Here is a 24,865-nt window from a genome sequence, read left to right on the forward strand (position 1 = left end):
CTAGTAAATTAGATAACCCCACTTCATGAGGGTTAGTTTGTAGACCTATCTGTGGAGCATTTTGCCTAGCTCTTTATCTTCATAGGTTCTGTTCAAGTGTCTGTGTCCTGGATAAAGGAGGTATCCCTCCAAGTCTTTATAAACTGGTCTTGCACTAATTAGCTCAGATAAGACTCTTGGGCCTCTATCAGCTTGTTCTTTCTTCAGCAAATGCCAGAACTTGAGCTATTTCCTGTTCACTCTATGCTGAATCACAGAGGATCCAAGGCAATCATCTGCCCAAACCACTGCCTACCTTCTATTCACTCCCTCCTGCCCCTTAGCTAGATTACGAAGACTCTTTAGTATTCCTCATCAGTGAGATAGTTGTTGATGTTCTGGAGAGTCTTGAAGAAGGACAAAAAGAGGCCCATGATGGATGCTTTCTCTCCATACTAGGAAACAGACTGGGATTTTCCATCCACTCAGCTTGAGGCACATCACCACATGGAAAGAGAGTGACATCAGCATGAGGGAGTAAAAAGTCCAGGGCCATGCTTTCCATTGCAAGCATATCATCTTAGCAGGATATTTGGAGAAATTCCCTTGAAGGAGATCAGAAAAGTTCCATGACACCAGGTCACTAGTGCCATTACAAAGAGAATAGAGATTCTCTCATTTACCATGCCTATGTGAGGACAGAAAGAAAGTCACCATCTCCAAGCTAGACGAGAGTCCTCTTTCAGGAACACAAAAATGCTGGGCTCTGATTTCACACTGCAGATCTTGACAAGTATAAGGAAGTCCATTTCTATTGCTTAAGCTGCACATCTCTGATATTGACCTGGCCAATACAATATGGATGTGAGAATGGTTTCCAGAGTCTGCATCTTTCTTTCCTCTGTCACTTTTATAATGGTTTGGTTTTTAGTCCAAATAGAGAGATAATTTACAGTAAAATGATAAAGTACCTATGTTCCGACAAAAAACTAAACATAAAAACCTTCTATGATATCAGAACTTTTAGGGTCCATGTGGGAGAATATAACAAGAAATTAGAGATGAAAGTGTGTCTTAGTTAGGGTTTTCATTGCTGTGAAGGGACACATGACCATGGCAACTCTTATTTTTTAAAAAAAACATTTAATTAATATGGCTTGCTTACAGTTCTGAGGTTCAGTTCATTATCATCATGGCAGGGAGGATGGCAGACAGACAGACAAGGTGCCGGAGCTGCCAGTCCTTACATCTTGATCAGAGGTGACAGGAAAATGACTGATAGTCACATTGAGGGAAGTTTGAGCAAAAGAACCCTTAAAGCCCACCCCCACAGTGACAAACTTCCTCTAACAAGGTCACTCCTCCTAATAGTGGCACTCCCTTTTGGGGCGATTTTTTCAAACCACCACAAAGTGGTTCCTCTATCATCTCATGTGTATCAGATCAGAGGCTATTGGTTCATGACTGGTCATATGTGACAGTGCCCTTACACAGCATGTCTCTCTCACAGGACTGCAACTAGGAGAGGGAGAAAGAACGACAAGGAATTGAATTATCTTAATTTATTGAAAGTATCATGGGATCCCAAGAAATAAAGGGGAGAGATATCAGCAGGAAAGGGAAATGAAGAAGTTGGAGCAAGCAGGTTCACAGCCATGCAGATGGGGAGGTGAGACATGATGCCATGGAAACAAGGGCATCACTGATCTCACTTGTAGTCACTAGCTCTGTAAGGCTGGGTACTCTGTTCATACTGAGAAAACGTACTCTTACATAAATGACTGCCTTCAATAAAATAGAGAATATTACACAGACTTTTACGAGCTCTGCCTAAAATATAGCAATAGTGTCCTGATACTAAAGTTAAATAATTTTTTTCTTTAATTTCCCTCATTATTTTTACAGATGTCACAGTTTTCTCATACACTTTTTAGAAAGATCTCTGATATTACTCAGCAAGCACACATTCATATTTTAATCTCCATATAAATGTTTTAGCTTAGTCAGATATACTTCTGTGCTAGAAAGATAAATCTTAACACAAAATGATCTTCCAAGGGGAAAAAATGACCAGAAAAATATACTAAATGACAGGGCTTTCACAAGATAGGTATCTTCGGCAAGAGAGAGAAGGAAACTGACAAATTGTAGACAGATCGTTTAAGCAATGTTCACAAAAGACAAGTGATATCAGATTCCTGAAATACATGGAATTCAGTTTGGAGCAAAAACCCCAAGCTTTCATCTTACTACATGTGCATATCCATACCTTAGCCAACAATTATTCCTCAGTAGTGATTATATCAAACGAGAGATCACATACAAGGAAATGATGCCAATGGCCTTTGATATAGTGCAAAATCTGCAAAACCAATATGGAAGGAAATTCCTGTTCCTAGAGCAGATATAATACAAGAACAAGGAAGGAGGTGTTGGAACACTAGGCAACTGGGAGAGAAGTTATTGATATTGCAAAAGGAAGAAGTTGCGACTCATAAGCGCATGTCTTGTTCACTCAAAGGCTATTAGTTTTTCCTTACATACTTCATATGCTTGTCTGAAGATTTCTTTCCCTTGCATGGTAGTACACACTTGCAGGGAATGCTGGACTTTGGACTGTTCTATGATTTGGATTCACCTTTATCTCTGTGCTACACAAAATGGAGAGAATGATGTTAGAAGCATCCAAAGTGTTTTTGCTATTTGTTGCTACTTGTAGAGTCTGAGGTAGGCAGGACCGCCCCTAGTACAGAGTCCAAGTATTATCTAAGACCTTCCTGTTATTGATTCAAGAACTAGCTCTGCCCAGAGCACAGATAACACCATACAAGAAGTGACAATTGGACAATGATGCAAAGGTTGTTTCCCAGTCTCTCCCACACTTCTGAGCATCTTCCTTTGTCTTCCTGTAGCAGAAAGCTCTCAGCCTTAATGACTTTTCCAGTGTGATGGAAAATTACAGCATTGCTGCCAACTGGAACCAAAGCTAAGTCAATGTTTTTGCCTATCTGGTTTTGGTATAGAAATATAGCTAACACACGGGTGCACACCTTTAATCCCAGCACTGAGGAGGCAGAGGTAGGCGGATCTTTGTGAGTTTGAGGCCAGCCTGATCTACAGAGCTAGTTCCAGGGCGAAAGCAAAAGCATAACACAAGCTACCAACCAGGCTGCTCTGGATGAAGAAAGGCACCACTCCATCCCTACTTACTCAACTAAGCACCAAACTATCTCTCTCTCCCCACTGTGGATCTTATCTCTTTACCTGGCCCTTTGTTGGGCGCTATCTATCTATCTGCCTATCTGCCTGTCTTTCAAACTATTTATTTATTTTAATTTCTGGCCTTATCTTACTGTTCACATAAAAATAAATTCCAAAAAAAAATAAATTCCACTTCCCTACTAATCTTCTCTATTTTATACCCTCCTTTTCTTTAGTTTTCATCAGTAAGGTTGGTCTCAGGGTACCTCGACTCTGACCATAAAGACCAGGAGCCTTCCATTCAACCCCTTACAGGAAGACCCCTCCCCCATACCTCCATGAGCATTTCAAAATACATTTCCCCAAATTTCTAGTCCCTAGAGATTCAAAACCCACAGAATAATATTTTTTGAGGATAAAATCTCTGTGTTGACTGCTGCTGACTATCAATATTTCATTTTTTGTGTCTATACCTTACATTTAAATGTGTTCAGCATATTCATGATCATATAAGGATAAATTATGGTTACATTTGATCACAATCTAGCCAACAGTTTGGAATGTGAAGTTAAAAGTCATAACTAGAAGAGGCCTTTAATGCAAGTGATCCTCATTTTTTGTTATACTTTTATCTAACACAGTTTTAAGTTATCCCTTCATATATTTTCCCATAAGTGTTTAATTTTACTTTTATTTTACATTTAAATATTTGCATAGTGTTGATTACATAATCAAAAAAATTGTTAATTAAAATAGAATTATTAAATTCCTTTTAGAAACGAAATCAAATGAAATAGTAATTTAGTACAAACTATTGTCTATTGAAACATATGAACATTCATTCAACAGTGAGAAATAATTTCATTAAGATTTCATCTTAAACTTCAATTTGTAGTCACTTATCTCAGAAATGTTATCAAACTTGTAATAAATTTAACCTTGAATACATTTTATAGCTGTATCTCTTTGCAACATAAAAAAACCATGCAAGTTGAAATTTAATTCTTAAAATTTGCATTGTCATCATAATACTGACATTTTTAAGTGGCTGAAAAGAAAACTGAAATCATGAAATACTTATGTAAATGGATGAAACTAGAAACTACACCAAGTGAGGAAACCCAGATTGATTTATATCATTCCCCTCTCATTTGTCATCTATGCCCTGAGAAAAGTGAAGAGGTCCATTCTTGTCATGAATATGACTATGCATAATCCCTAACATTCAGTTTCATACTGTACATCTACTGAGTAAATAATGGAGCCCAGTAATTTCAGAATTTTTACTTTAAGTACCTTAAGGATTGACTTTTACCTCTTACCTTTTTAACCAAAGCATTTTATAAGGTTAGACTACACAAATAAAAATGGATTTCTATTTAGAAAATGTATCAGGAGGCAAAAACAATGAAGAGTAGAAAATAAAGTGTATAGTAGAATATAAAATTTTTGTAGGGAAATTCAAAATATGCTGTGCATGATTTTACTATAAGCTCATGAAATTTGACATGCTTTTAAAAGAAGCACGGCAATAGATTTTTTTTTTTGCAGGGAAACCTGAAGTAGGTCAACAAATGCATCTAGACATTATAGAAAATCAAGTCACAGACTTTCATAGTAAAATGGAATATCCAATAAGTTTTACTCTTTTTTCTCAAAATACAATAATTGAACTCAATTTTATAAAGCGTCCCTATTCACTTACATCTGGGTCTTACAAATGTACTTTCACATTGAATCGATGACTACAAAAAGCCTTACGTCGGACAATGCAAAAAGTGTCAGCTAAGTAAGTTTCCACAGAACTCTAAGCATAGGTTTTAATAATGTACTCATAGCCCAGAGCTAGTTGGGTTTAGCAAATAATTCTACCAGACTTTCAAAGAAGAATTAATCTCAATAATCCTCAAATTTTTTACAAACTAGAAAGAGAAGGAACATTGCCCTAATTATTTTATGAGTCCACAGATACCTGATAACCAAACCACATAAAGATGAAACACAAAAGAGGATCACAGGCGAATTTCTTTTATGAACATAGATGCAAATATATGCAATAAAATACTTGTAAACTGAAGCTAAGAACACATTAAAAAAGATCATTCATCATGATCAAGTAGGCTTCACCCCAGAGTTTCAGGAATAGTTTAGTATACAAAAATCAGTAAATATAATCCATCATATAAACAAACTGAAAGAAAAAGTAAAAGTATGACAATCTCATTAGATGCATAAAAGGCCTTTGACAAAAATCCAGCACCCTTTCTTGATAAAAGTACTCAATAGATTAGGGATACAAGTAGATACCTAAACGCAATAAAGGCAATTTACATCAAGCTTATAGCCAACATTAAATTAAATGGAGAGAAACTCAAAGCAATTTCATGAAACTAAGGAACAAGACAAGGTTGTTCAATGCTTCCGTTTCTATTCAACACAGCACTTGAAGTTCTAGCTAGATCAATAAGACAACTGAAGGAGATTGAGGGATACAAATTGGAAAGGAAGAAACCAAGTTACACTGTATTGAGAAAGGTGCCCCAAACCCAGAAGGAGAAGTGTTATATGTTCTCTCTCATATGCATTTCCTACTGTTAAATTTAGAGTTTTATTTATATTTGAGTTAGTACCTGTAGAGGACAATAGGCTAGAAAAATATATATGTAACAATCAAAGAATAAAACAAACTGCTTCAACATGGGATTGTTTCTTGAAAATTATCTTTAGTAAGTCTAAGGGCACAGTCTGGCCTGACTGGAGCCAATGGGTAGATTTTACCATTTGTCAACGAGACAACTCTTGACCCCATTGGACTTTTAACCTTTTGGTATATTAGACATTACCTGTAGATTCTAAGCCAATATTGTTTATCATGGATTATGAATTGCAGCTTCTCTGGCTATGTTCTATAAAAGAGGTAGACACGTCTTAGACCTTATTGTTTTTAATTGAACACTATTTCACACCACATTTCCTTGCTAAAAAATGTTAATGAAGAATGCAAGAAGACGTATGCATTTTAACCATGGGTTAATTTGGGAAAATAATAGCAACATTTTAAGTCAGTGGTTTGCGGCCTTCCTAATGCTCTGAACCTTTAATATCGTTCCTCATGTTATGGTGACCCCCAAGCATAAAATTATTTTCATTGCTACTTTATAACTGTAGTTTTGCTACTGTTGTAAATCATAATCTGTGTTTTCTGATGGTCTCGGTCATGACCCACAGGGTGAGAACCTCTGCTCTAAGCTGTCTAAGAGGAAGAGAAACACAGCTACAAGTGTAAACCCACAAATAGTGTTTGGGGCATCAGAAAGGAAATCTTCAGTTATACTTCATAAGTGTGCAATGTGTCCTTTTCCTTTTTAAACTATAGATGAGTTATTTGATAAAACCGTTAAAAAACGCTTGAAGAATTTCCCCCACACTTACAGAAATATACCTGTGATTTTTAAGCTACTTTAACATTCATACACCTTTATGCACATACATGCACATGTGTGTTTGTGAAACAAGCCTATCCACAAACCTGGTGAAGATGATTGATCTTTCCCCCATACTTCAATAAGCACATACTCCGGACCCACCAAAAGTAGCTATACTTTCAAATGAATCTGTGGTTTCTCTGAAATACTTGCAGAGAAAGGAAAACAAAGAAGCAACAGAGTAAGTCTTAGAAAAAGGATAGCATAGTTTTGTTGATGACCCAAACATAGAGTTCTTTTAAAGTCACTTAGGCAAAATTAACTCCATTAAGTAACAATTAACACTATCACCTAGATAACACCCCAGGTTGGGTCAGCCAGTGACTTTGAAGTGGGAAAGACAGAACACTGGTTTATTTTTGTCCACATAAGCAGGGTAAACCCAGCTTTTCATGGCAGGAACCCGAAAGCATTGCTTCTACGTTAACTCACCAATGGGAATGCAAGAAATGGAAGGGGAAGTCAGGTTTGGGATAAGGAGATAAGCTTAGGTTATATAGTTATGCAAGTGAGTTTAATTGCTTTACAACTAGAATTCTAGCCCAGATCCTGTTTCTCATTTCTTAGCCATTCATGCTGTCCCTTGTCATACTAGCAGTGATATGTCTCAGAAGTAGACACGTATTCCAATCAGCTAAGCAGGATCTTCCCAGGGTTGATGTGGAGAGACACAATGCGGACAGGAAGAGGCTCTTTTCCCATTAGGTTGTGCTGCCATTTTCCTTTCCGGATGGAAAGGCCTCTGGGAATAGAACCGAGAGGAAAGAGTCTTGTGAAGTTAAAATGAATGATAACAGAGTTCTATCTTTATAGCTAATCTAATAGCTGGTTCATATTATCATCATGGTTTAAATAGTTGAACATAATTTGAGTTCTGTTTCTTTCATTTGCAAGCAAAAACATTCTGATTAACATGCAAAGTTGAGGACAGGGACCATAGCTATTTTTTTGTATTTATTTTATGTTTGAAATTATAATTTAATAACTTTTCTCCCTTCCTTTTCTTCTTTCCAAACCCATCTAGATACCACTCCCCACTCTTTAAAATCCTTGCATTCATTTTCATTAACTATTATTAAATGTATATATGGATGTATGCATATTCCTAAATATAACCTGTTCAGTCCATACAATGCTACTTTTGTGTATATTTGGGTAAAGGCTCCCTCTCCCATTCCCAGCTTTCCTCAGTTGCCTATAGTTCTTTGCATATGTTTCAGGCCACAGGGTGGTTTCTCTATACAGTTTAGTATGTTCATTGGTGTTATTCTTGTCTGGCTCACATTTGGACTATCGTGTTGATGAGAATTTATGGGTATAGTGTCTGATGTTACTAAGAGACACAATCTCACAGAAAACTCCTCCCTGATTCTCTGTTTCTTACAACCTTTCCTTTCCCTCTTCTATAATGTTCCCTGCGCCTTAGATTTGGGAGTGTTTTGTGGATGGTTCGGTTTGGACTAGGCGCTACAACTCTGCATTTTAATTGGTTGTGGTTTTTCTTTAGTCATATCCAACAATACCTAGGAAATGAAAACAAGCTAAATGTCCTACATTTAATGAATAGATAGTGAAAATGTGATACATGTACACTAGAGAATACTATTTTTAAATATATATTTATTTTCTTTTTATGCGAATGAGCATTTGTCTGCACATATATCTGTGTACCACATTAGTATCTGGAACCCATCAAGCTCAGAAGAAGGCATCAGTCCCCTGAAACTGGAGCTATGGATGGTTGAGAAGCATCATAGGATTCTGGGAACTGACTCTGGGTCCTCTACAAGAACAACAGTGTTCTTAACCTCTGAGTCCCCATGTTTCTGTTTTAAAGGAGTCATGTGTACGTAGAATAAAACTATTATTAACTAAGCTATAAAATGCTAAACCAAAGGTACAGCCAGTGGGTTCTACAGGATGTTACACACTCATATTGGGTTAATTGCTTTTTAATGGCTTCATGATTAAAGGTTGTGAAAGTCACTTGGCTCAGGGAAAGTAGTCTGCAGTTTAGAAATTCCATATTTATACTGCTAGTCAAAAATATTCTAATAGACTTTAGTGAAATGTTAAGGATTGTAATAATACTTATTTGTGGTAACAAAGCTTTAAATATGGCTGGTGAAACTATTAATATAGGACACCAAGGGAGAACTATTAAAATGCTTTTCTAATACAGCAGGGCACTCGGGAGCTTTATTTAGGCTTTCTGATGTAAAAGCAAGCAATAAATTATTGCTTTGATTCTTGAACAATTTCTTATTTTAGAAGTAAGAGCACTTGTCAGCAGCATGGCTCCATAACACAAACACTTCCTTGCATTTCGGAACCAATAATCCAGCCTTTCTACTGGATGACAAGATCAATAATCCATGAATTGTTCTTTTCATCTCAGTTTTACTAACTTACTCCCTGGTTCTTATTGTTCTCTATTGCTTTGTGGTTTTGATTGTTGTTGCTTTTCTAGATTCTTAAATTACATCAGTAGTGTTTTTTTTTAGATCTTTATTATTTTTAATGTAAAATTTCATGACAATAAATTATTTAATTAACATTTAATTATGTTAGCTATATCCCAAAGGTGTTGGTAATAGGTGCTTTCATTTTTATTTGATTCCAGAAAGTTTTAGACTTCCTTCCTGGTTTCTTCAATAATCCAAAGAGTATTCAAGAGTGTACTGTTCAATTTCCATGTATCTGTGTAACATTTCTTCAATGACCCATGGATTACTCAGGAGTACATACTTCAGTCTCCATGTATTTGTGTAGTGACTATAGTTTTTACTTGGAGACAGAGGAAGCCTCATACATAAATGGCAGGAATGTAAACTTTCACACACTCTTTTGAAATCAGTGCAGAGATTTACAAAAAAGTAAAAATAAAGATTATTAATATGCTTTTATGAACTTCCTTTTTCAGTGAAGCTCTTATTTTATTGCTTTTATTGAGCTAAATATTGTTATCTGCTCCGCTCCCTTACTTCCCCTCCCTGTCTACCCTCTCTCATGATCTCCAAACTCCCAACTTTCTTAGGATATCTTGTCTTTTTCTACTTCTCATGTAGATTAGATTCATGTATATGAATCTCTTAGGGTGTTCTTTGTTGTCAAAGTTCTCTGCGATTGTGAAATTGTAAGCTGGTTTTTCTTTGCTTAATGTCTAAAAGTCACGTATAAGTGATTACATATTGCCTTCCTGGATCGGGCTACCTCTGATGTATTCAAGATCCATCTATCTGCCGACAAATTTCAAAATATCTCTGCTGTGTAGTACTCCATTGTATAAATGTACCACATTTTCTTTATCCATTCTTCAGTTGAGGGACATTTAGGTTGTTTCCAGGTTCTGTCTATGAAAAATAATGCTGCCATGAGCATAGTTGAGCACATGTCCTTGTGGCATGATTGAGCATCCTTTGGATATATACTCAAAAGTGGTATTGCTGGTTTTTGAGGTAGTTTGTTTCCTAACTTTTTGAGAAATCACCATACTCATTTCCAAAGCAACTACACCAGTTTGCACTTCTACCAGCGATGCAGGAGTGTTCCTTTTACCATACATCTTCTCCACCATAAGTTGTCATCAGCATTTTTGATCTTGGCCATTCTTACAGGTGTAAAATGGAATCTTAGAGCTGTTTTGATTTGCATTTCTCTGATGGCTAAGGATGTTGAACATTTCCTTAAGTATCTTTCAGCCATTTTAGATTCATCTGTTGAGATTTGTTTTATAATTTTTGCTTCTTTTCCAGGTGTTTGTAGGTATGTAGATTCATATCTGGGTCATTGATTTAGTTCCATTGATCTTTCTGTCTGTTTCTATGCCAATACTAAGCTGTTTCCAATAATGTAGCTCTGTAGTAGAGTTTAAAGTCAGGCAGTGATACCTCCAGAAGTTCCTTTATGGTACAGGATTGTTTTGGCTATCTTGGGTTTTTTGCTTTTTCTTATGAAGTTGAGTACTATTCTTTTGAGGTCTGTGAAGAATTTTGCTGGGATTATGATGTACATTGCATTGAATCTGCAATTACATTAGATAAGATTGCCATTTTTACTATGTAAATTCTACCTCCCCAAGAACATGGGAGATCTTTTTACTTTCTTGTGTTTTCCTCAATTTCTTTCATCAAAGATTTAAAGTTCTTGCCACAAAGGTCTTCCCACTTGTTTGCTTTGAGTTACTCCGAGATATTTTAAGTTATTTATGGCTACTGTGAAGGGTGATACTTCTCTGATTTCTTTATCAGCCCATTTATCATTTGTATAAAGGAGAGTTACTGCATGTTTTTAGTTAATCTTTTATCCAGTTACATCACTGAAGGTATTTATGAGATGAAGAAGTTCATTGGTAGAATTTTGAGGTCACTTATGTATACTATCATAACATCAACAAATAGAAAGAATTTGACTTCTTCCTATGGATTTATATCCCCTTGATCTCCTATTGTTGTCTTGTTGCTCTAGCTAGAACCTCAAATACTATATTGAATAGATATGGAGAGAGTGGACAACATTCTCTTGTTCCTGGTTTCAGTGGGACCACTTTCAGATTCTCTCTATTTAGTTCTATATTGGCTGTTGGCTTGCTGTATGTTGCCCTTATTATGTTTAGGTATGTTCCTTGTATCCCTGCTCTCTCCAAGACCTTTATCATGAAGGGGTATTGGATTTTGTCAAAGGCTTTTTCAACATCTAATGAGATGATTATGTAGTTTTCTTTATAGTTTGTTTATATGGAGGATTACATCGACAGATTTTCATATATTGAACCATCCCTGCATTTCTGGGATGAAGTTTACTTTATCATGGTGGATGATTTTTCTGTTGTATTCTTGGATTCAGTTTGCCAGTATTTAATTGAGTATTTTTGCATCAACGTTTATGAGTGAGTTTTATCTCTAATTCTTTTTCTTTGTAATATGTTTGTGTGGTTTGGGTTTCATAAAAAGAGTTTGATAATGTTCCACCAGTTTCTATTGTGTAGAACAATTTAAGGTCTATTGGTATTAGTTTTTCTTTGAAAATCTTGTAGAATTCTGCACCAAAACCATCTGGTCCTGGTTTTTTGTTTGTTTGCTTATTTGTTTGTTTTGGTTGGAAAACTTTTAATGACTGTTTTTATTTACTTTGTGGTTATATGTTTACTTAATTTGATTATCTGGCCTTGATTTATTTTTGGTAAGCGATATTTATCCAGAAAGTTGTCCATTTCCTTTAAGTTTTCCAGTTTTGTAGAGTACAGGTTTTCAAAATATGACCTGATGATTCTTTGTATTTCCTCCATGTCTGCTGTTATGTCCTCCTTTTATTTATGATTTTGTTAATTTGGATATTGTCTCTCTGCCTTTTGGTTAGTTTGGATAATGGTTTGTCTAATTTGTTGATTTTTTTCAAAAAATCAACTCTATCTTATTGATCACTTGTTTTGTTTTGTTTTGTTTCTATTTTTGCTGATTTCACCTCTCAATTTGACTATTTCCTGTCTTCTAATCATCCTGGGTGAATTTCCTTCTTTTTGTTCTGGACCTTTCTTTTTTTCTGCTAACTCACTTGTGTGGTATTTTTCAGGCTCTTTATGTAGGCATTTAGTGCGATGAACTCTCCTCTTAACACTGCTTTCATTGTGACTCATATGTTTGAGCATGTTGTGCAATGATTTTCATTGAGTTAAGAAAGTCTTTAGTTATTTCTTTCTTGACACACTGGTGGTTTAAATAAGCACTGTTCAATTCTCATGTGCTTGTGGGCTTTCTGAAATTAGTAATGCTGTTGAGTTCTAACTTCAAGCCATGGTGATCTGATAAGATACTTGGGGATATTCCCATTTTTTTCTGTATCTGTTGAAGTTTGCTTTGTGACTGAGTATGTGATCAATTTTTGAGAAGGTTCCATGTGGTGCTGAGAAGAAGGTATATTCTTTTCTGTTTGGATGGAATATTCTACAGATGTCTCAAGTGCATTTTAGTCATAATGTCTGTTATTTTATTTATTTCTCTCTTAATTTTCTGTATTGCAGACCTGTCCAGTGGTGAGAGTGGGTTGTTGAGGCTTCCCATTATTAGTGTGATTTAAACTTTAGTAATATTTGTTTTTACATATGAGGGTGCCCTTGTATTTGGGACATAGATGTTCAGTATTGAGATTTTTTTTCTTGATGTACTTTTCCTGAGACAATATAAAATGTCCTTCCTTGTCTTTTTTGATTGATTTTATTTTGAAGTCTGTTTTGTTGAATATTAGGGTGGTTACAACAGCTTGTTTCTTAGGTCCATTTGATTGGAAGATTTTTTTTTTGTAGCCAGAAAATAACTTCATTTGTTCCAGGTCAGAACTTCTGGAACTGCTTCTTGGTGCCAGCCGCCTTGGTGACCTTGAGCACGTTGAAACGCAAGGTCTTGCTCAGGGGCCCTGCACTCTCCCACAGTGACAATGTCGCCGATCTGTACATCCCTGAAACAGGGGGACAGGTGCATGGACATGTTCTTGTGGCGTTTCTCAAAGCGATTGTACTTTCGGATGTAATGAAGATAGTCCCGGCGGATGACAATGGTCCTCTGCATCTTCATCTTGGTCACGACACCGGACAGGATCAGACCTCGGATGGAGACGTTGCCAGTGAACGGGCATTTCTTGTCAATGTAGGTGCCCTCGATGGCCTCCTTGGGCGTCTTGAAGCCTAGACCGATGTTCTTGTAGTGCTGAGGGAGTTTTTCCTTGCCGGTTTCTCCAAGCAGAACACGCTTCTTGTTTTGGAAGATGGTGGGCTGCTTTTGGTACGCACGTTCGGTCTGAATGTCTGCCATCTTCCCGGCAGCCTGAGGAAAAGAGAGGTGGGCCAACTCCGGGGTTTCCTTCTTCACTGCTGATTGGAAGATTTTTTTACATACTCTTTTCTTTGATGCAATGTCTATCTTTGAGTTAGAGGTATGTTTCTTTTATAAAAAAGAAGGATGGATTCTGTTTTCTTATCTAATCTGTAAGCCTCTGTCTTTTTATAGGTGAGTTGAGTCCATTTATATTAAGGGATATTAATGACCAGTGATTGCTATCTCCTGCTAATTTAGTTTCATTGGTGGTGATGTTTTTTTTTGTGTGTATTTCCCTTCTTTGGGATTTGCTGCTGAGAGATCCTTTATTGTCTGTGTTTTGTAGCTGTAACTGATTTCCTTGGGTTAGAGTTTTACTTCTAATACTTTGTGTAGGACTGGGTTTGTGGCTAGGTATTATTTAAACATGGTTCTGTCATGGAATATTTTCTTTTCTCTGTCTATAGTAATTCAAAGTTTTGCTGGGTATAGTCATCTGAGCTGTCATCCATTGTGTCTTAATATCTGCATAACACTTGATCAGGACCTTCTGGCTTTCAATGTTTCCATTGAGAAGTCAGGTGTAATTCTGATAGGTCTGCCTTTATATGTTACTTGGTCTTTTTCCTTGGCAGCTCTTAATTTTATTTTGTATGTTTAGTGTTTTGATTATTGTGTGGCAAGGGAACTTCGTGTTTTTATCCTGTCTATTCAATGTTCTGTAAGCTTCTTGTATCTTCATATCCTTTTTTAGGTTGGAAAAGTTTTATTCTTTGATTTTGTTGAATACATTTTCTATTCCTTTGAGTTGAATTTATTCTCCTTCTTCTATTCCTATTATTCTTAGGTTTGTTCCTTTCATGGTGACACATATTTCCTAAGTATTTTGTGTTAAGTTTTTGTTACATTTAACATTCTCTTTGACCAATGATTCTATTTTCTTTATTGTATTTAAAGCACTTGAGATTCTCTTTTCCATTTCTTGTATTCTGCTGCTTATGCTTGGATTTGTGGTTCCTGATCATTTATTTATATTTTCAATTTCCAGAACTCCCTAAGTTTGTGTTTTATTATCTCTATTATGGTTTTCGTTTATTGAATGGCTTCTTTCACCTTTTTGTTGCTTTTTCTTGGTTTTCTTTAAGGGATTTGTTGATTTCTTCCACATTTTTTTTGTCTTTTCCTCCATTTCTTTCAGTACATCTTTTACTTTCTCCCTAAGGGCCTCAAACATATTGCTGAAGTTACTTTTTAGGTCATTTTCTTCTGCTTCATCTATGTTAGGGCATTCAAGAGCTGCTGTTGTAGAGCCACTAGGTTTTGGTGGTGCCGTGTTGCTCTTTGTTTTGTTGTTCCCCTACCCTCTCCTACCTCCACCTTCCCCAGTCTCTAGTAATCCAATTTTGGGGGGTTTCTTATTTTCTTTTTTTAAAATTTTTTTATTGATTTTATTGAGCTATGCATTTTTCTCTTCTCCTTTCCCTTCCTCTGTCCTCCCCTTCTACCCTCTCCCAAGATCCTCATGCTCCCAATTTACTCAGGTGATCTTGTCTTTTTCTACTTCCCATGTAGATTAGATCTATGTATGTCTATCTTAGGGTCCTCTTTGTTGTCTAGGTTCCAAATTTTGCTCTCAACTTCTGTTTTAGAAAACACATATGAGAGAGATTGTGTGGTACTTGTCTTTCTATCTTTGGCTTACTCAGTCTAAAACTCTCCAACACTAGGCTATTGCAAATGACAAAATTTAGTCTTTCCTGGTTGGTATGTCTCTGTGTATGGACACAGCCCATTTCCCTTTCTTAGCTACTGTGACTCATTCAGCAAAAACATGCACCTTTAAATGTCTCTTTAACATACTGACTTCCTTTTCTTGGGGAGTATAATCAGAAGTGAAATTTCTATATTATATAGTAACTCTACACTAAGCTTTGGAGAAATAGCCATGCTGTTTTCCATAGTGGCTGCGTTAACATGTGTATATGGTGTGTGTGTGTGTGTGTGTGTGTGTGTGTGTGTGTGTGTGTGTGTGTGTGATCTTTCAAATGTGGTTTCCAAAAAAGAAGTTGAAAGCAAGAATAGGATTACTAGAGGCTGGGGAAGATAGAGGGAGGGGAAGATGTGGAAAGACTGACTCACAGATATGATATTATGCATATAAGAAATAAGAAATAAGTTTTGCTATTATATTGCAAAGTAGGATGGATACAGATTAAAATAATAGACTGTATATTTTTAAAAGGCTAAAAGCAAGAATTGTGAATGTTTTCATCATAAAGGACTGATTATAATTTGTAAAGTTAGATATATCAATTTGAATGTTATTAGAGTATATATTTATTAAACTGTCTTGGTGAAATTCATAAATATACATATATATTACCAAAAATGGAAAATGGTTTTGCTTTTGCTGTGGTCCATGTCAACACATTTTTAGCTGTTGTCTTTCTATCATAGGTATTCTAACTAAAAAAAAAAAAGGTATCTTGCTATAGTTTTTGGTATATATTTCCCTGGTGAATTCTGTTGGTGAATTTTCCCTGAAGTTCTTACCCATTTTTACATCTTCTTTTGAAAATGTCTGTTTGTTTTTGACATTTAAATTGGACATTTGAATTCTTATATAGTCTGTGAACACAGTGTTATTACCTCCTCTGATGTACCAGGTTTGAAATTACTTTCTAGTCTTCTGTAGAAGACTTCACTGTTTATTAATTCCTTTGCTGTTCAGGAGTTTTTTAGTTTGAGGAAATCTCGGTTGTATGTGTTTGATTTTGTCTCCTGTCAAACGCCTTGCTCTGTGTGAATTACGCATTTAACCCCATTATATCACTTGCAGCACATGTTCAAAATATCAAGTATTTAATCATTTAAAATTTGTTGGCTGTAGGCTTGACTCTGAATGTTCTGGTGAATTAGGTTTGGAATCCATTTAATGTCATGCTTAAATGAGTCATGTGATCTTTTGTGGTGAATCTCTCAAGAGATCACTTGAGAACAGTCTGGTAATGTTTGTCATTTGCCCTCAAGGCCAGAGAAATGGCTCGACAGTTAAGAGCACTTGCTACTTTTACAAGGGATCCAGGTTTGGTTTCCAGAACTCACATGGAAGCTTACAACCCACCGTATGTCCAGTTCCAGAGGACCTGGCAGTTATTCTGGCCTCTTTGGGTACCAGGCACATATATGGTACACATACATACATGTAGGCAAAACACGTGTACACAATACAAATACAAATCTTGGGTTGGAGAGATGGTTCAGCAAATAAGGGTAGGAGTTACTGCTCTTATAGAAGACCCGGGTTTGATTTGTCACACACATCTGACAGTTCACAACTACCTGCAACTCCAGTTCCCAGAGAACCAATAGCATCTTTTGGCCTTTGTGGGCAGTTGCACACATTTGGTACATTCATTCAAGTACACACATACCAATTAAAATAAAACAGAACAGACAAACAAAACACAAAACAAAACCAAAATTAAGAATGAGTCGATTTTCCTTTAGGGTCTATGTGGCTTAACCTGAAGTCTTGTTCAGATTGCTAAATGTGGGCTTAGTACCAGGGGGCAGTGACATGAGCTTCATGATTCTCTTTTGACCTTCACTGTAGTAAAGAAGAGCATTGTGAGAAAGAGCAAGTCAATCCCCCTTTTGTTTCCTCTGAGATGGTAGAAATCTTTTTTTTTTTTAAGAGTAGAGTTGCAGAATGCACTCCTATAGACCCATTGGTCTGATTGTCTGCATGGAGGCCATGGAAGGAGTCACCACAAAGCCTCTGCTTTGTTGCCCTGTGCCACTGCAGGTCCTCGCCAGTGGAACCATCTCCTCTTCCTGCTGTTGTGATGAATAATCTATTCCTGAAGGACATCCTACTCATGACTAAACCTTTGAGTCAGGACTATGGTGCTTAAGAACTTCGCTGAAAGAGACAAAGAATGACATTTCATATTTGCCACAGGAAAATTCCATCAAGGGGAAATCTCAATACTGAACATCTGTACCTAAATAGAAGGGCACCCACCCTCATATGTAAAAGGAATACTACTAAAGCTGAAATCGCACATTAAACCCTACACATTAATAGTGAGAAATCTCAACACCTGACTCTCACCACTGGACAGATCTGCCAGACAGAAACTTAACAGAAAAATAGGGGAACTAACAGATGTGATGACTAAAATGAACTTAATGGACATATATAGAATATTCCATCCAAACACAAAAGAATATACCTTCTTCTCTGAACCTCATGGAACCTTCTCAAAAATTGACTACAGACTGGGTAACAAAGCAAACGTCAACAGATACAAAAAAATTAAATTAACTCCATGTATCATATTGAACATCAGGGTTTAAAATTAGAATTCAATAGCAACACTAATTTCAGAAAGTCTACAAACACATGGAAATTGAACAATATTCACCTGAACTACCAGTGAGTCAAAAAAGAAATAAAGGAAGAAATTAAAGAATTCCTAAGATTCAACAAAAATGATGACACAACAAACCCAAATTTATGGGACACAACAAAAGCAGTGTTAAGAGGAAATTTCATAGTACTAAATGCTTACATAAAGAAGCTCGGAATATTTCACATAGGACCGATCTCCAAACTAAAAAAAGAATTCAAGAAATTTGACATCAAAAGAACAAAGAATCCAATAAAAAATGGGGTACAGTCCTAAACACAGAACTCTCAACAGACGAATCTCAATTGACTGAAAGACTCTTAAGAAAATGCTTAACATCCTTAGCCATCAGAGAAATGCAAGTCAAAACAGCTCTGAGATTCCACCTTACACCTATCAGAATGACTAAGATCAAAAATACCAATGACAACTTATGCTGGAGAGGATGTGTGGTAAGGGCAACACTCCTCCAATGCTAGTGGGAGTGCAAACTGGCACAGCTGCTTTGGAAGTCAGTATAGTGACTCCTCAGAAAATTAGGAAACAATCTACCTAAAGACTCAGCAATACTACTGTTGGGGAGATACAACACCATTTCGTAGAACTCTACAAAAACCAGTGAAGAAACCGAATCCTGCTGTAATGTAATAGGCTTGTACAATATTCCATCCAGAAGGATGAAGAAGTAATTAAACAAGAAAAAGAGTTCTTCAGTAGGATAAAAGATGATCTTCGGTAGGATAAAAGACAAATGATCTGAACATTGATATCTGCAAAGAATCTGTAGTGTGTAAAGTTCTGTGTACCATTCTACAGTCATACACATGTTAACCTGAATTACCACATTATTTACATGTGGCTTTTGTAAGGCTTGTGTACAAATAGTGAAATTTAAATATTTGTTTCAATATTTTGCCCTAAGCTTTATGATAAAGAAATCAGTACTTTTTTTTAAATGATTAGCAGATAAATGACCACTTAAAATAAACTTGACCATACATAGGATAATAATCTTGGAGCCAACAGAATAGAGATTTAAATTTTTGTGCTGCCCATACTAACTATACAATAGTTTTCATCCAACAGAAGTCACAAAGCACATAGACATACTGAATACCTATGATGTGACCTGTCTGCAGTTAGAGAGTGAGTCACAAAAGGCAGTAATTCAAGCCACCACTTTCTCAAACATTACACGCAAAGCTGAGGGTAACTTAAATGTTAATAAAAATAGAGATTTTAGACACTCTTAAATAGCACACGTTATAATAGCATTGTTTAACAATGTGAAGGCTGGAAGCATGACTAATGCTTATGTTTAAATGGTTCGTATGACTAAATTGTATTCCGTATCATCCCCAAATTCATAAATTGGAATTAAAATCCGTGGCCTATTAGAATGCAGGCTTATATGGAGATACAATCTTTGCAAAGGCAATCAGTTTCAAGTGACATTGTCATTGTAAGGTTGGCTCTCATCCCATGTGACTGAAGTGTGTGATTTGACTATGGATACAGATAGATTGGAAAGGATATCGGAAAGGTAATCACTCTTCAAAGCAAGGAGTGAAGTCTGGAGCAGCACTCTCCCTGATGGCTATCAGATGGAATCATTAATGCTCCAGAACACATTTCTACCCTTAAGCCACCCGGTTTGCCACGTTGTTTTGGCAGTCCCAGCAAACTGACACACTCACTTTGTTACACCTCGAGCCATGTTTGTGTGTGAACACTCTTCATTGGTCTTCATCTCCCTGGAAATCAACATTCACAAAAGAGAGTCTTGTACCTCGGAAAACATTTGGCATGGACCAAGAAGAGAAAGAAAAGTCATATCATAGACCTTTTATGAGATTATTATTGTGACTAGTTCTCCACAAATGGAATCTCTGAGTGAGATGTTTACTTTCTTTTCAAAAGAGAAAAACAGCTCTAAATATTATAAAGATCAGTTGATCGTTCCGTGACTCAGGTTTTCTGTATATTTAAAGTGAATAAGACTTTGCTGGAAGAAAAAAGGTCCATGCAAACCGAGCAGCTTATCATGCCATGCATTCATCTGGGCATCCTTATAGTGTGGACCAATAGCACTGGCTAGAAGATCATCTACTTTTACAAGACACTGACCACTGATATACAGTGTTAATGAAACTATAAAGATGAGGACCATTGCCAAACCCCTGGAAACTGATGATTAAGGCAATTCTGTTGTCTCCTGGAGGAATAATGGAACCTGCGTTTTTTTATAGTGTTTAATTGCATGGTTTCTAGGTCATTGCATTTTTAGTTATAATTTCTCAGCACAAACAGTGGTTAGACGCTCACTTCTAATTGCTCCTCACCTAAGGCAAGCTCTTAGTAAAACTAGTAACGCACAAGCTATATCACACAAACATAAGGGAACGTGAGACACTAACAGGGCTTCATAAGGAATTAAAGCTGAACCAAAGATAGAGAATCTGACTGGGTTTTTTGGTTCACATGGGACTCCTATTTATCTTGCTTAGTGGAATGCAGCTATTACATTACGTCACTAACAGGTCAGTTCTAAAACTCTGATGAAGTTTACTTTCATGAGAAGAAAATAATACTAGTGTACAAGTAAATCATGGAATGCTGTTATAGTATCAAAAATCTGTGGTTACTGTATACTCATCCTGGCCAAAAAGATCTAAGAATGACATTAGAATGAGAAACAATATTTTCTTCTTTGTCTTTCAGTATTTCATATCATTATGGAAGCCATTTTAGTTGTAATCCTTGTTAGAACTAAACCGAATGACCTGTATTTAGATTGATTTTTTCATTTCCTACTATGTTCTCCCCATCTCTTACCAATGATTCAACTGAACCAGCCCCGGGTCTATGCCATACAGAATCTGGGTTACCATGCACACCATGTTTATAAGGGCGCTATTCACAATAGACACAGTATGGCATTGTTCTCTATGCCTAGAAACAGATGGATGTGTAATAAAATGAGGTACATACACAATGAACTTTTTCTTGGCCATAAAGGAGAATGAAACATTTCATTTCAGGAAAATGCATTAACTGGAGATCATGTCAGGCAAAATAAGCCAGACTTAGAAAGCCTGATGCCATGTTTTTGTTTTTGCTTTCGTTTTTTAATGTATGGAATTTATACTTTTTAAAAAAGGCATTAAAGTCTAAAAGAGACTAGTTTTGAAGACGAGAGGACCTGGAAGAAGAGGAGAGATGGAAGAGAAATAATGGAGATTGATTATAATAAAATACATTTTTATATAAGCATAATGTTTTATATGAAAACTTTTAATATATTATAATATATTATATTTTATGTATATATAATATATATTAGAAAACTAAAATATCTTTTTAACACCCGAGAGCAAATGTTTTCTAAACATGGGTATGGCCAAAAGATTGCAGATCAGCAAAACAGCCCCACACAGTGGCTGGCTTTGGGCTTTGAGCATTCAGTGTAGGAAAGAACAACATGGACTAAAGTCCGGATGTTGGTGACCAAAGGACATCTGGTAGCACAGAGGTTCTTAGATCAATGGAAGGGGAAACTGAGCTATCAGGAACACTACCTAATTCCTCTGTGCCTTCTTGCTGTGTCCTTTTCAAACTCATAGTGCGGGAATTGCCAACCTGTTCTAGTATGTCTTGTTCTAAAAGAAAAAATCATCACCTTGTGTGGGACACCATTGGGAAGAGGAAGGAAGGAAGATGAGAAATGTTTTCATAGAGAAACATTTTAGTTTTAGTACTAAAGAGGGGAAAATATCATTTGAATTTTGAGACAAGAATTTTAAAAAACTATTGGAGCAATTGCAGCTCTAGAGGAATACTGCAGGGAAGACACAAAATGGTGAAGAGTGCGTCAGACAAAGGAGAGGAAGTGGTACCCAAGTCACGGAAACACATGAAAGCAACAGAACTGAGGAAAGAACCTAAGAAAAAAGAAAAAGCATCCTAATAATACATTTCAGTACGTAAAACAGGCACGGCGGATGGCATATTAGAAAAAGAAAAAAATCAAAGGAGCAAGAAATTTAAATAAAGAAATAATTTTAAAGTAATGGAAGAGAAGTAATGAACACACTAACGATATATACAAAAATAAAATCCCTTAGAAAAATACTGAAATGGTATGCCATAACTGTGTATGCAAAAAATATTTTCAGTTTAAAAAGGGAAATAAACAAGGCAACAAAAAGGAAATGATTTATCATGCTTTGGAAAATTGTCTAGGATGGCCAACACTCTAATAACCTTCTAAAAGTGTTAAATAGCACAAATAAAAAAGGAATACTTTGGTTGCATGAGAAAAATTACCTAGTAATTCTTAAGGAAGATAAAATGAACTTTTAAACCGACTTTGTATTAGAGACTCTCAGCACAAGAAAACAATAGAACAATATCCAAAAAGTGTTAATGACACAAAATGCTATCCAAGCTGTCAGTGTGCAGTTTGTTGAACTCTATTCTTTTGAACAATAGCTGAGAACACTGCCAAAGCATGATTGAAACCTTAGTAATAGTAAGTTATCATCAGTGACTACACTTAGCTATAAACTAAAGGAAACAAATGAGAGACAGAAGCATGGGCATGTAGCATGCTCTACCTGTGGAAAGAAGACAAACAAGTATGGGGGAGCACAAAGAACGAACATTTACTGACCACCTTACATGCATTAGGGAAAGCTTCAGAAAATAAAGATAAAGCCTTAAGGAACATCATTATTTTGTGCTTCCCTGGAGTTGTACACAGTAAATATAAACATTTATGTGGGGGGGATGCATGGACACACGTGCTTAGGGGAGATTGTGCCACTCGGGCTGACTGTTTACTTACAGTAAGCATAGATTGACAAAAAGCCTGATACAAGGCACAAGAAATTTCCCTGTGAACATTTGGTTGTGGTGGTCTAGGTGATCTCCAAAACAGAATTACTGTTGCCCTTGGTTGTCTTTCTGTTTTGGGGGAAAGCCCTTGTTGCTAAGGACACTACACACTTATTACATAGGACTTAAGTGGGTTCTAACCTGAGTGTTTTCTTCCTGTGTTCTAGCTCCAATGGTACCAGAATATGCTATGCAAGCTGACAAGGGAGAAAAGCAATTAATAGTCCTACCCAGAGTGACACCTCTAAATCACAACAATGACCAGCATAGCAAAATATCCATAAAGGTATAACATGTGGCACTCACACGTTGGTAGTAACCCACAGTTTAATTGGACTTACGGTTCGCTCAACAGGAGAGAAAACAAACTTCCTGGCAGTAGTGAGATCACGAATAGGGAATCTGCTTCCATCACTTTGTTAGACCAGCATAATTCTTAACTACATTCTAAATTTATACTTATACCCACAGGCAGATGTACCTATCACCACCCCTCATCAGGGAAGGTTGACTTTGCAGCAAATGGAGACCATCACAGAAAACCACACCTGGCCACAATGCAGTGAGCAATGGATTGTGGGGAGCCCAGTTACAATGGATACATCTATACCACAGCTCCTGCATTTATTAGCCTGTGAACACTGCAGAAAAGGAGACAGAAAAAAATGTCAGAACCAGGATACAAAGATATCTGGTATGAAAGAGTCTCTTATAGAAATAGTTACATAAACAATTCCAAACAATGATAAGGTCAGTGAACCCACTACCATGGAAATGGGGAGGGAGAATGGGAGGAGACAACTAACGATTTCTGATAATCAGCTTCTACTAGTGATGAGCCTTCTATCCAATACAAAGTGGCCAGCCCTAAAACCATATCTATATAAATAACAAAAAAGAACTCAATGGATTGCATTTACATATTTATGCATACATATTCATATATGTATGTGTCACAATAATAATCAAAGTAAAACACTATCAGTTTGACAGTGAGGAGGCAATATGAAAGAAGATAAAGGAGGGATTTGGGGGTTTGGAAGGAGAGTAAAGGGGGAAAGTAAGTTAATTATATATTATTTAAAAGGTATAAAATAAATAAACAAATAGACAATAAAGAAAACTGTTAAACAAGAAATTAGCAAAAATTACTATTAACTAAAATTTTAGTTAGTACTTGTTTTTGTAGGAGAAATTCTGTCTATAAATAAAGCAATGTAACACAAAATATAAATGATTCCATTCCTAAACCATGTTCATTGCTGCTCTATTCACAGTAGCTATGGTATTAATTCAGTCTAAATGTACATTAATGGATGAATGGATAAGGGAAATTGGCACAAATATAAAATGAAATGTCAGTAAAGAAAAACAAGATCATGAAATTTGCAAGTAAATGAATGGAACTGGGAAAAATGATAATGATTGAAATAGCCCAGCCCAGAAGAACAAATGCTGCATGCCCTCATATACAGATCCTAGATTCTACATTTTAGATTTGTATATTTAATTTGGATTACTTGTAGATGCTAGGACACTAGAAAATGCTCAGTAGCACGATGGAGGTCTCAATGGAGATGGGATAGCAGAACTTAGGTAATATGAAAACCTAGAGGGTGTTAAATTCAAGGGGATTAAGCAGATATGAGGATAGGGGAATGGTAAAGGTAAAGGAACACAGAGGAAGGGTTTGCATAAATGAAGGGCACATTGGAATGCACGTGGATACCTATTACTTTGTAAGCCAACTAAAAATTATTAGAATTGGATGGGTAATAGCCAGCAAAGCTAAATAATGTTGAACCTAAAAGCCAGGAGTTGTTATACAAAACTCTTAGAGTTAGCTGTAGGACAGCTCCTTATGACTTATTTGTCATGGAGGCCCCAGGTGATCCCCTCAAAATATCGGCGTTTGACATTCCTCAGTGTTGCCCGTCAGAACTAGTAGATATGACTCCTTGGTGAAAATAGCACATGCCTTGGGTGTATGATACAGAGCAACCTCTGGAGCTGAACTAGAAACTTTGTCCAGTCTCTCTCTCTCTCTCTCCTTCTCCCTCTCCATCTCCCCTCACCCATT

The 24,865-nt window shown here is 36.4% G+C and overlaps 1 pseudogene; it reads right to left on the bottom strand.

Moving 5' to 3' along the window:
• Positions 1 to 12,978: 12,978 nt before the first annotated feature.
• Positions 12,979 to 13,525, bottom strand: LOC142852813 (small ribosomal subunit protein uS17-like; annotated as a pseudogene).
• Positions 13,526 to 24,865: the final 11,340 nt, after the last annotated feature.

This window comes from Microtus pennsylvanicus, chromosome 6, assembly GCF_037038515.1.
Source record: "Microtus pennsylvanicus isolate mMicPen1 chromosome 6, mMicPen1.hap1, whole genome shotgun sequence".
In the NCBI taxonomy this organism is placed as follows: Eukaryota; Metazoa; Chordata; class Mammalia; order Rodentia; family Cricetidae; genus Microtus; species Microtus pennsylvanicus.